Genomic DNA, 13,019 nt, shown 5'->3' on the forward strand with positions numbered 1-13,019 from the left:
CACTCTCTACTCAACTCTAGCACCTATATGTGGACATGGATTAAAAGATCTGATTGCCAGACATGTCACTGCATACCCTTCTCACTGGAAATCTTTTAGGTTATGGTACACCAATATCAAATAACTCATCTGATAAGTTGAGTGAGGAAGGTCTAGTCTATAGTTCAAGCGAATAATAAAACGCATGAATTACAGATTCTAATATCTTCATTTTAGCACATCTGACAGTTACACAATTTATTTATTTATTTATTTTATTTCATTTATAAAAGATTTATAATGCGCATGGCTGCCTCAGCGACGAGGCTTCCCAGCGCAACCAGAAACCCAAGGAAAAAAACAGAGAGACCCAAAAGCGACTAAACCTCAGACAGTAGGAAACAGCCAGGTTTTTAGAGACTTACGGAACGTCAGAAGATGAGAGATATCACGGATATGCGCTGGAAGGGAATTCCACAGTTTGGCAGCCAGGAGGCTGAACGAATGGCCCCCAGCCTTCGCTCTCCAGACTTGGGACACAAACAAGCCCACGCCTGGGCATATAGTGTGTCAATAAACCAGATAGCCCTGTAGGTGCTTGGTGCATCAAGATTTTATGAGAGATGCACAGCACCTTGAACTCAATGCGTTCTTCAACGGGCAACCAATGTAGCCTAGGAAGCACATGTGCCACCAACTGAGATCTTGGTAGAGCCACTAACATACGTGCTGCCGCGTTCTGAACCCTCTGCAGTCGTCTAATACTAGCTTTGTTGGCACCCAGATATAAGGAATTACCATTATCGAGCCTAGCAAGAATGGAGGCCTGCACGATGGTTTGGCGCACTCTAGGAGGAAAAAAGCCAAGCAAGGGCCTCAATCCTCTCAAGAGGCCAAAGCAGACCGCGGCAACAACTCTTGTCTGTTTCTCAAAAGTCAGTCCAGCATCCAGCCAAACACCCAAGTTCTTTACAACCTCCTTGGGTGACGGGGCGGGTTTAAGATGGTCAGGCCACCGTTGTTCGGACCAGAGCTCCCGGTCCTTGCCGAACAATAGGATCTTGGATTTGCTGGCATTTAATTGAAGACAATTAGCCTTCATCCAGTTCGAGATGACCAACAGATCCTCCTTAAACTTCTCCAGATTGGTACGACAGTTTTTGGAGAAGGCGATCACCAGCTGGGTGTCGTCTGCATACGAAGACAAGTAAAGTACCCTACGCACAAACGTGAGAATCAATTCGGTCGTATATGAGTAAATATACAAAAAAGAAAGCAACAAAGCAAGAGAATAATCAGGGATCTCCTGTACAGTATTATTCCAATGTAGTTCTTTAATTTTCTTTCAAGAAACAGCCAGCCGACACGTGTTTCATCGCTTCCACGAATCTTCAGGGCTCTGAAAAGGCTGTGTCTGGAATTAAGGTCACTCTGCCGGTGATACTTCCGACCCGGCAGGGCCCGGAACCAGTTCAGTAGTTGTCAAAAGACGTGGAGTCGGCACCCTCAATTGAGATGTCGGAGATCAAAGTGTTGATAAAAGAGTCTGCATCAGAATATTGGAAGGATGGCATGTATGTCACTCCCTCCTTCCCCACGGGAATCATCCTTTACAACGAAACTTTTACCACGCAGTGCTGTTACAACGCAAGTATTACACCGAAAACCTTTACAACGCATTACACTGGGGGGCGCTCTAGGATAGGGAATAGTTTTAATTTACTATCCAACACCTTCCCTAGTGTCCACGGGGACTGGAGTTGGAATAGTAAATTAAATTATTCACTATCCAGCACCCCCAAGTGTAATGCGTTGTAAAGGTTTGCGTTGTAATACTTGCGTTGTAACAGCATGCGTGGTAAAAGCATGCGTTGTAATGTCATACATCCTTCCCCACAAACTGACATCCTTCTGTAGCTTTATGATGTCAGGGCTCCATTGACCAATGGTTCCGAGTGAAGATGACACTCAGGAGGAATAGGAAGAACAATAGTTACTTAACTGTAATCTGTGGTTCTCCAGTATTGGTGTCTTTCATAGATTCACATGCCTGAATCATTCACCGTCGTTGGAGTGGGAGTCCCACGGTACATAAAATAGCAATAATATGCCATAATATCATAGTAAAAACAAGTAATTCCCAACCAGGAAGTAAAGCAGCCCAAGCTACAGGAGAAAAAACTTCCACACTCATGACTATCCTAGTCATTTTGTATAGACCAAACTGAAGCCAATCAGGCGACATCACCCACCAGAAGGTTCTCCCCAGAGGCTCAGCCTCTCAAATTTTCTCGCAAGGAGTGATGGTAAACCAATGTAGCCTACGAGCCTCTGAGGGGAGGTGGGCGGGTTGCATGTGAATCTATGAAAGACACCAATACTGGAGAACCACAGATTACAGGTAAGTAACTATTGTTCTTCTCCAGTATTAGGGGTGTCTTTCATAGATTCACATGCCTGAATCAGAGTAGAGAGCAGTACACATCCGTGTCTGGAAGACGCTCCTTGTAGCATAAGCTAATAATATGAGATGCACATAACCATGAAATATATATATATATATATATTACCTACTGGCGGTCGCCAGTAGGTAGTTATAGTTAGGATAGTTTTCCATAGGAAATCCGCAACATTCTATTGGGAATAACTTTGGCGCCAAATGAGGGATCTGCCTGTAATTTTGCTTAACTTTGCCTCGCTGTCCTCCGCTCCTTCCCTGAAAGTTTCGGGGGGATCCGTCAAGCGGGGGCCGAGATAAAAGGGGGGTCCCAAAACGTGTTTTCCCCATGTTAATTTCCATAGGGCGGTTGGACTCACTTTTAGCCCGAACGGCTGAATGGATTTCCACCAAACCTGGCAAAATTGTAGGGACTGGTACCCAGATGTGCCTTTGCTATGTTTCAAGATATATGCTCCAGTGGTTTTTACGAAAATTAACTTTGAAAAAATATATATTGGGCTACATTGGGCTATATATATGTTAGAGCCCAAATGTAGCCCAATGTAGCCCAAAGATGGCCACCAGAGACAAAAAAAAACTAATGTAGCCCAAATATCAGCCAGATGTAGCCCAACTATAGCCCAATGACAGAATGTCCCAGAGTGTTCTAAAGAACAACTAGAGCGCTAACAGTCTTACTTATGACAAAAGTATGGCACACCTGAAGTCATCTTGATTGGAATAAAGTGTTAACACTTAAAACATTTAATTTGCAAAGGAACAAAATGAGGGGGTTCATTTTGCCATAGAAATTATGATTAGTGCTGAAGAAAGAAACCTTAGGGCACATTTTAAGTGACTTCTCAAATCCTCTTATATTTCATTAAAAAAATTCTGATATGCAGTATCCCAAGATGGCCACCAGAGACAAAAGAGCCCAAATGTAGCCCAAATATCAGCCAGATGTAGCCCAACTATAGACCAATGACAGAATGTCCCAGAGTGTTCTAAAGAACAACTAGAACGCTAACAGTATTACTTATGACAAAAGTATGGCACACCTGAAGTCATCTTGATTGGAATAAAGTGGTAACACTTAATACATTTAATTTGAAAAGGAACAAAATGAGGGGTTTCATTTTGCCATAGAAATTTATATATATATATATATATATATATATATATATATATATATATATATATATTCACAGTAGTTCGAAACCAACTCGGCATCCGCTTCCGTCGATAACGAAAATTGAAAAAAGCCACAAACTCGGTGCTCTCGTTTCCAGTGAATTTATTTCGTGAGTAACAGCCCACCAGTCGCCATGACGCGTTTCGTCTCAGCCGAGGCTTGATCACATGTCATGCAGAGAAGAAAGGAAGTGACATAAGTAGTGTGGAAAGTCACATGGTCAATACTATATCCTCTAAAATTTAAAGTGATATACATCAATTCACAAAAAGTACAAAAACGGAGTTTTGAGCATAGTGCTCTAGTGGTACATTGTTTACAAGTTGAAATATAAACTCGAATCAAAAATAACAATTCATTGTGTATATACATTCTTTTTGTCGCTCTCCTCAGATATTACTCAGGAATATAGGCAGGCATATATATAAAAGGGAAAAACCCAATAAGAATATTTCATAAAAAAGAAAGTTTTGTTTCCTTAAAAAATATATTCTAAATTTCATATATTTACACCATATTTACAAATACTACAGTGTCCCTAGTTTTCTATATAAAGGAAACTAAGAATAGCAGGCCTATTATTCTTATAGGTAAATCTACCTTCTGCATATTCTGATTTTTTGGACATCAAATATAAGTATGCGGCCTAGAGCATGTAAGTGGTAATACATCACATGGGAATAAAATTCCTGATTCGATATAGAATAATACCACAGTGGGTATAGAACAAGTAAGTAACTCTCCATTTAATGACCTCGAGTCTACGTAGATTCTCACATTCTACTGTGTGCTTCCTTGGGGGTCATTAGTTAAGATCTTTGTTAAAGTGACAGTGCATTAAAATTCCACCTATTATTAAATAGGATCACAGATATAAACAGGCTGCCTAATATACATATATACAAAGAAATTTTTCTGCTCATAAGACATACTGGTGCCAGCACGACAGTTTATAGAACCATAGGTGATCAGAGGCATGTATAAAGATCCTCACTACAGTTCAGTCCCCCAGGCTGTTTACTATTTAGTTCGAGGATGTAGCGTGTTTCTAAGAGACGCAATTTCCCATCTCTATCTCCTCCCCTCCTTAAAGGTAATACAGAGTCCACCAAATAGTATTTTAAAAGATCTGAATTGCTCTGGTGATGTTTTTCAAAGTGTCTGGCCACGGGGTAAGACTGATCTTTCCCAATGATCGCTCGTAGATGTTGGAGGATGCGCTTGTGGGCGGGGAGACGAGTACTCCCAACATATTGTAAGCCACAAGGGCACAGTAGTATATATACTACATACTCGGTTTTGCATCCCAGTTTCTGTCTGATGGCAATGGGAGTATCCTGGAAAGGACTGATAAAATGGGTTTTGTTTATGCCATGTTTACAGGCTTTACAGCTCTGGCATTTCTTAAAACCTGTAATTCGTTCCCACCATTTTTTGGGAACGTCCATAGTACTACTGACAATAGCATTGCCTAGCGAAGGAGATTTCCTGAAGGTGATCTCAGGTTTATTTTTTACTAGATCTCCTATTATGGGATCTCCTTGGACCAAGTTCCAATTTCGTGAAAAGATCTTACGTATTTCAGCATGTTGTTGGCTGTATGTAACAATGGCTCTACACTGTACACTATAAACAGATCATCAATGTATCTGTACCACGAAATTGCTTTCGCGGTCCATGTGCTGTTTTCTGTCGCCCAGGCTACCTGCTCCTCCCACCAACCCACGAATAAATTCGCGTTTTGAACACTAAGATTGTGTTAAATCAATATTGTGTAAAAACTGTTGGACAAACAAAACAATGTTCCAAGATGGCGCCCGTAATTTTGAGGGTCGCATTAGTCCTGTTTTTGTTTCCATGAATAAGAATTACAAATGACGCCCCGTTGCAATGCACGGTTTGACACAGAGGAAGGGAATCACCGAAACGCGTCTGTTTTTGTTGTTTAATTAAAGCATACTGCTTACTGGAAGCATCCCGTGAGTGCTGTCGTTTGTGTCCCTGTAACGGGGAAAAACTGGAGCAAAAGATATTGCGCGTCTGCACTAACGCGTGACAGCACCCGTCGTGAGAGTGACTCAGTATCTGGTGCGTGTGGAGCAGGAATATATATATATATATATATATATATATATATATATATATATATATATATATATATATATATATATATATATATATATAAATAATCACATCACTAAAAGCATGATAAAATGCAAATACCAGAGCATGTGCACAACAAAATAAGCATAACAAGCGTCTGACAGCCATAATAGGAGGTGGGAAACAGAGGCTCACCCTATTTGAAAAGATTACGCAGAACTGCTTGACCCACTGAAGAATCGGTTTCGCTGGCTGCATCCAAACAGTAGTGTTTGGTGAAAGTATGCCGACTGGCCCAGGTCGCCGCTCTGCAGATGTGCTGGAGAAAAGAGCAGTTGAGGAAGACACTGCCCTTGTAGAGTGCGCTCTAGGAGCGGCTTGCAAAGGTCGTCCTGCTTGTGTATGGCAAAAGTCAATAGCTGCAGAGATCCTTCTCGCAATTGTTTGCTTAGATACTGCTTGGCCTTTACGAATCGTACCATATGTGATAAATAGTTGATCAGATTTGCGCAACATAGAAGTACTCTGCAAATAGAACTTCAAACATCTCTTAATGTCCAGTGTATGCAATGCCCTTTCTGCAGGGGATTGTGGATTAGGAAAAAATGTCTTTAAGATGACAGGCTCGTTAAGGTGGAAGTCTGAAGGCACCTGAGTAATTTGTGAACTGTAAGAAAGGATGATGAACTGTGTAAGAAAGGATGATGAACTGTGAAAGCCCGGATATCACTGACTCTCCTAGAGGAAGTCAAAGCCAATAAAAGTGACACTTTCCACGTAAGGAATTTCATATCGGATTTGTGGATAGGCTCAAAAGGATGGCGCATGAGTTGCGCTAACACTACATTAAGATGCCACGATGGTGGTGGACGACGTACCGGAGGGATCCTTCTGAAGAGACCTTTGAAGAATTGTTGTATAATCCTTGAAGAGTAAAGAGAAGTGGTCCCATCTTGTCGGTATCTTGAAATCGCTGCCAGGAAAACCTTTAGGGTTGCATGAGACAATCCTGAATTCACCACATGTGAGAAAAAAGGCAAGATTTGCTCTGGTTTAGCAAAAAGAGGATGAATTCCAGCTGAACGACACCAGATACAAAAACGTTTCCATTTGAGACTGTACGTCTTTATAGTAGCAGGTGCTCTTGCTTTGGCTAGTACTTCCTTACAATCTGCAGGAATGTTTAGGTGGGCGAACTCAAGGTAGTCAGGCGCCAGGCCGCTAACTTCAGAGATGTTGGGTCCGGATGGTAAATCGGACGTCCTGGATGGAGAGCAGATCCGGAGTTGGACGTAACTGGATTGGTTCGCACTCCGATAAGAGAAGGAGCTCGGTGAACCAATATTGGCGAGGCCATCTGGGGGCAATAAGAATCAGCCGACACGGTTCTTTCTTCATCTTCCACAGGACTCTGGGAACTAGCGGTATCGGTGGAAAAGCGTAGGCATATATTTGAGACAAGTTGATCGAAAACGCATTCCCCTGAGAGTCTTTGTGGGGATGCCAACTTGCAAAGAACCGGCATTTGCTGTTCTTCTTGGTCGCAAAGAGGTCTAGATCTGGATGACCCCACTGCCGAAAGATCCGATCCACCATCTGCTGATGAAGTTTCCGCTCGTGAGTGGACACTGTTGTCCTGCTGAGAGTGTCTGCAAGAACGTTCTCTGTTCCCAGTACATGAACCGCCAGAAGATGGATTCTGTGCCATATTGCCCATGCCCATAGCTCCTGGGCTTCCTGAGACAAGAGAGCCGATCTTGTCCCTCCCTGTTTGTTGACATAGTGCATACTTGTCGTGTTGTCCGTGCGAACCAACACAGTGGCTCCTTGAATGATTGCTTGAAATGATTTGAGGGTAAGGAAGATGGCTCTCAGCTCCAACAGATTGATGTGCCAAAGTCTCTGCTGAGGGCTCCATTTGCCGCTGATTGTCAGTCCTTGAAGATGAGCTCCCCAGCCTTCGAGGGATGCGTCCGTGGTGATCGTAAAGTTTGGTGCATCCTGAAGGAACGCGCAGCCCTATTGCAGATTCATTCTTTGCATCCACCAGAGAAGGGAACCCCGCATGCGAGGGGTGATCTGGATGAGGTCCTCGAATGAAGCAGAGACCTGCAGCCATTGTAAGCTGAGTTCTTCTTGAAGAGGCCTCATTCTGAGACAGCAATTCGGTATCAACGGAATGCAAGACGATACCATTCCCAGAAAGGATTTGAACCGTCGGACTGAAACTGACTTTTTTTAAAGTAGATGTCGAGCCATGTCCTGTATTCTGACTTGTCTTTCGTCCGACACGAAGGCTTGGAGCCGCTGGTATCTAAGGTCGCCCCCAAGAAAGCTCGTCTTCGGGATGGTACCAACTGGGACTTGCTGACGTTGATGGAAAGGCCCAGAGATTGAAAGAGAGCTAGACACTGCTGTAAATGGTTGTCTGTGTAAGAACTGGCCTTGATAAGGCAGTCTTCCAAATATGGAAATATTTGTATTCCCTCCAGCCGGAGGTGTGCTGCTACCGGAGCTAGAACCTTTGTAAAGACCCTGGGTGCCGAGCGCAGTCCAAGGGGAAGGACCTTGAATTGATAATCCCTGCCAGACACTCTGAATCGCAGAAACTTTCTGTGTCGAGGTAAGATGGAGATGTGGAAATATGCATCTTGGAGATCCAAGGTGGCCATGTAGTCTCCAGCCGATAGGAGATGCAGTATTTCCTGTAGTGATAACATTCTGAACGTTAGTTTCTTCAGATATTTGTTCAGGGCACGGAGATCCAGAATTGGACGCCATTCTCCGGACTTCTTCTTTATTAGAAAAAATCTGGAGTAGAATCCTGTTCCCCTCAGCGTATGAGGAACCTTCTTGATTGCTCCTTTCTTCAACATCAAATTGATTTGGGTAAACAGCTCCTTTAGATGAGCTGGAGGTGGTCCCTTTGGTGGAAAGTTCGGAGGAAACTGTTCGAATTCGAGGGCATGGCCCTTGGCCACAATGTCCAGGACCCACCTGTCCGATGTTATTGATGACCATTTTGAGTAGAATTTTGATATTTGTCCTCCAATTTTTGTATGAGATTGGGACAGAAGCGGTGGCAGGTGATAAGGCTCATTGTCGTTTATCCTTTCCGCGGTAGGCCGGTCTCCTCTTGTTTTGGGAATAATTATTGGTTTGTTGACCAAAGGATTGATAACGCTGTGTTTGATAGCGTTGATATCCCTGTCTGTAAGAGGACTGTTGTGAATATCCGCCTCGATTAGAGAACGATCCGCGTCCTTCCGCTCCTCGAAAGGGCGGCTTACGAAATTGCAGGGTGCCCAAGGATTTAGCGGTTTCTGTATCCTTTTTGATTGTCTGCAGGGCTTCTTCCACTTGCGGACCAAACAGAAACTCTCCGTCATAAGGCATATCCAATACCCTTGTTTGCACTTCCTGACGGAACGAAGTGGAGCGTAGCCAACCTTGCCTACGCAGGACAGCAGCACTTGCTAATTGCCTGAAGCCAGTTGAGGCCACATCAACAGCACAATCAATAATCTCAGCCGAGATTCTTTCCCCTTCCTGTAGAATCTTTTGCGTTTCAGACTTAGAAGGTTCTGGAAGTTGGTCTATGTATGGCGAGATATCTGACCACATTTGCCGGTCATATCTGCCCAGGATGGCCAATGAATTAGCAGCTCGGACCGTGGCAGCTGGCATCATTGACACACGCTTGCCAATGGCATCCAGGCGCCTACCGTCTCTATCAGGTAGAGCCGCGATTGGAGATGAGGGGTTCCTAGATCTCTTTTGTGCAGCTTGAACGATTACTGAATCCACTTTTGGTTGTCCTATAAGGCAAGCAGGGGACTTCTCTGGAGCCTTATACTTTTTATCAATCCTTGGCAGGATAGGAGGAATGGAAGCCGGGTTAGACATGACCTTAATCCCCTCCTTCCAAATGAAATCTATAATAATAGGTATAGATCTTGCTTGCTTCCTTGGCTGGTCTTTAAAATCATATAGGAAGCATTCCTGTTCTGTATGTTCCATATGAATGTGGAAGCGTTTCGTGGCCCGCTCCATTAAAAGGTGAAATCCTCCCACGTCCACTGGAGGTGAATCTTAAGTTGCCGGTGGCGACGGAGAAGGAGTTTGAACCTGGTAATCATCCCACTCCGACATCAATGACTCTTTATTCTTCGTCTGTTTGTTTGTCCAGCTGATTGGATGGTGCAGGTGGAGGAGACCTTGGAGGTCTGAGGTCAGGCAAAGGCGTCTCAACCACCGGTGTAGGAGGTACAGAGCCTGCTGACTCCTGCTGACTCTGATGGCGGAAAACGCCTGTAATAGTCATCTAGCATGCATTGAAGGTTGGTGAGCAATGCTATTGGCACCTGGGCTGAAGGGACATTAGTCACAGTTGATGTCATTTGCTCAGGCGAATGCTGATTTTCTTGGTCGTCCTCTTGATATTTTATATTCAATTCGGAAGGACTTGTCGCCGTTCCAAATGTTTCCTCAATAACAGAATCCTCATCACTGTCCTCAGAATCCAGTAGCTTGTGTGGAACCTGTAGAGGTATTTTCTGCGGTGAAATATGTAGAGGAGATAAAGGTTCCAAGGCTGAACCACTGTAGCGATCGCTACCATCGACAAGGCCAAATGTAAAAGATTCCGTATTGCGAGTCCTTTGCGGAAGAACTACAAGTCCCAGAAGGCCACCCGGCGCTGGGGGTTGGCTCAATGGGAGGACCTTATATAAGCCCCACCTCCGGAAAACAACGGTGCTTGTCAATTGCGTTCTGTCATGTCTCATAGCAGATGAGCCAAATATCTTCGAGCATTGCCCAGTTCTGCACGACGCCGAGGAAGAGCCAGCGTGGTCAGTATTGCCCGGTTCTGCACGACGCCGAGGAAGAGCCAGCGTGGTCAGTATTGCCCGGTTCTGCACGACGCCGAGGAAGAGCCAGCGTGGTCAGTATTGCCCGGTTCTGCACGACGCCGAGGAAGAGCCAGCGTGGTCAGTATTGCCCGGTTCTGCACGACGCCGAGGAAGAGCCAGCGTGGTCAAAGAATCCCGGAAGGTTTCTGTTTCCAGTCATATTCAGTCGTGCAAGTATTCCTGAGGAGTGCGGGCTCGCCTCCTGTTCGTTTGTATCTTTTTTCCGTTGCAAGTGGTCTCAAGACTGCCGCCATTTCTTGTTTACATTGTGGGGAAAGCTGTGTTCTCTGTCAGTGGTTGCTGACTTTATCTATTACTTGGCCTACACAGTTCCACAAGAGGTATTGTGGTTCTTGGAAGCGTGGCGCTTATCACGCTTGTACTTTGTAGTCCTATAGATCTATATTGTGCCTACTACGCGGTAGGTAGAGGAGTGAAGTTAACTTCTCCGTACTTCTGGTGACCTTTGCTTTAGTGTGCTTTGCGTATGCTTGGATTTCCTTCTAGGATACATGGGGTGGATAAACTGGTGAGTGTGAATTCCAAGGGGGGGGTTCTTGGTTCACATAGTTACCTCTGCGGTACTAACCTCTTGCTCTCTGTCTCCTCCTCTACCTGCAGTGTCCCAGTACCAGTAACCTCATGGTGTAGCAACCAGACCATATTAGAAGTACCTATCCCCCGATGTCCATCTACCTCCCGGCCCCTATCCGTACAGGCTCAAACAGTGGGTAAATGCCAGTGTTGGGGCTTGTGTGGTGCGGAGTCGGAAGGAATATCGTCTATCGTCTCTGCTGGCCATCAGAGTAAGGTTAGTGGCGCTTGCGTGTTCTTGCGCTGCTCTCAATCCCAACAGATTGACAAGCCCAAGAATACAGCCCAGCCTAGACGATGGATACTGATACTATTCTCACCTCCTTGTTGGAGAGCTTTTCAGGCCTTCAACAAGAGGTTCAAAACTCCCGTGCCGAGAACCAGGCTTTGTATAAAGAGGTCTCTGATTTACGCAAAGACGTGTCAGACCTTGCTATGAGAGAACCGGTGGTGAAACCTTTGATTAGGCCGGCCACTCTGCAGCCACCTCCTTCCTTCCGACTAGGCGGTTCGTTGGCAGCCCCTTCCACTTCTACCGAGACCACTCCCACGGTTCATATAATCCAAAACCATGGGATACCCCTGGCTCCTCCCGAAAGGTTTTATGGGGACCCACGTAAATTCGAGACATTTCTGAATCAATGCCATCTGCATTTCCTATGCAAACCTATGGTCTTTCAGGACGAAGCTTCCAAAACTGCTTTTATGATGTCCTATATGGGAGGGAATGCGTCCAGCTGGACAATTCCTTTATTGGAAAAGAATGACCCTGTTTTACATGATTTTTCTGCCTTTTGCCTAGAACTCCGTAAATTGTTTGATCGGAAGTCCCACATGGTGTCCCTAGATCATGTATTAATGACCTTGAGACAAGGATCCCAAGATCTGTTGTCCTACATCACCACCTTTAACCGCCTTATCGTGGAAACAGATTGGCCGGCTCAGAAAAGGATCTCCTTGTTTTACCAAGGACTCCGGGGAGAACTGAAAGACGTATTAGCTCAGGTGGTGCAATTACCTACTACCTGTGAGGAGTTAATAGATTTGACCGTCCAACTAGATCACCGATTGATAGAAAGAAAAGGGGATAGGAAAGGGGGGGATAACAGATATTCTTACCCCTTGGTCAAACCCCGACAGGGGGGTGAAGAAAAAGTTAAGTCACCAGAAGGACCGGAACCCATGCAAATAGGGGAATACGTGGTCCACTCACCAGGGAAGAAAGAGACAGAAGACGGAGGCTTAAACTCTGCCTATATTGTGGCAAAGGTGGGCACTTCCTTAACGACTGCCGAGCTAGAAATTACGTTCCGGGAAAAACCTCCCTTCCCCGAGGGCAGGCGGCTCTTAGTTCCAGTGAGCCGTCGGAAAACTGACTGTCTTGGATCAGATAGAGACCTCTGATTCGAGACGACCTCTAGATAAGGTCTCCCCCTATGTCGCCAATACCTTACACCCTGCCGTAGCCCATATGAACGTGAGTGTTTCGCTATGGGTTACCAATCAGGACCCTGTAAGACTAGATGCTATGTTAGATTCAGGTGCAACTGGAAACTATATAGACCAGACCTATGCCTACAGCATGGGTATCCCCTGTGAAAAGAAAAAGATACCTGAAAACGTCAAAACAGTGGATGGTACAGTATTAACTTCTGGCCCTGTCGCCTACCATACGCTAGCCCTGTTAATGAGAGTAGGGGAGGATCACTGTGAGTACATCCAGTTCGACCTGATCGATGCCCCTCAGTTCCGTCTCATTCTGGGTATGCCTTGGTTGACTCTGCATGATCCTTTG

General features: G+C 44.9%; 1 long non-coding RNA gene across 1 annotated transcript in view; it reads right to left on the reverse strand.

Annotated features, from left to right (window-relative positions):
* Positions 1 to 13,019, reverse strand: part of LOC144799185 (uncharacterized) — a 366,493-nt gene that overhangs the window by 332,667 nt on the left and 20,807 nt on the right. The gene's annotated exons all lie outside the window — the stretch shown is intronic.

This window comes from Lissotriton helveticus, chromosome 12, assembly GCF_964261635.1.
Source record: "Lissotriton helveticus chromosome 12, aLisHel1.1, whole genome shotgun sequence".
Lineage (NCBI taxonomy): Eukaryota > Metazoa > Chordata > Amphibia > Caudata > Salamandridae > Lissotriton > Lissotriton helveticus.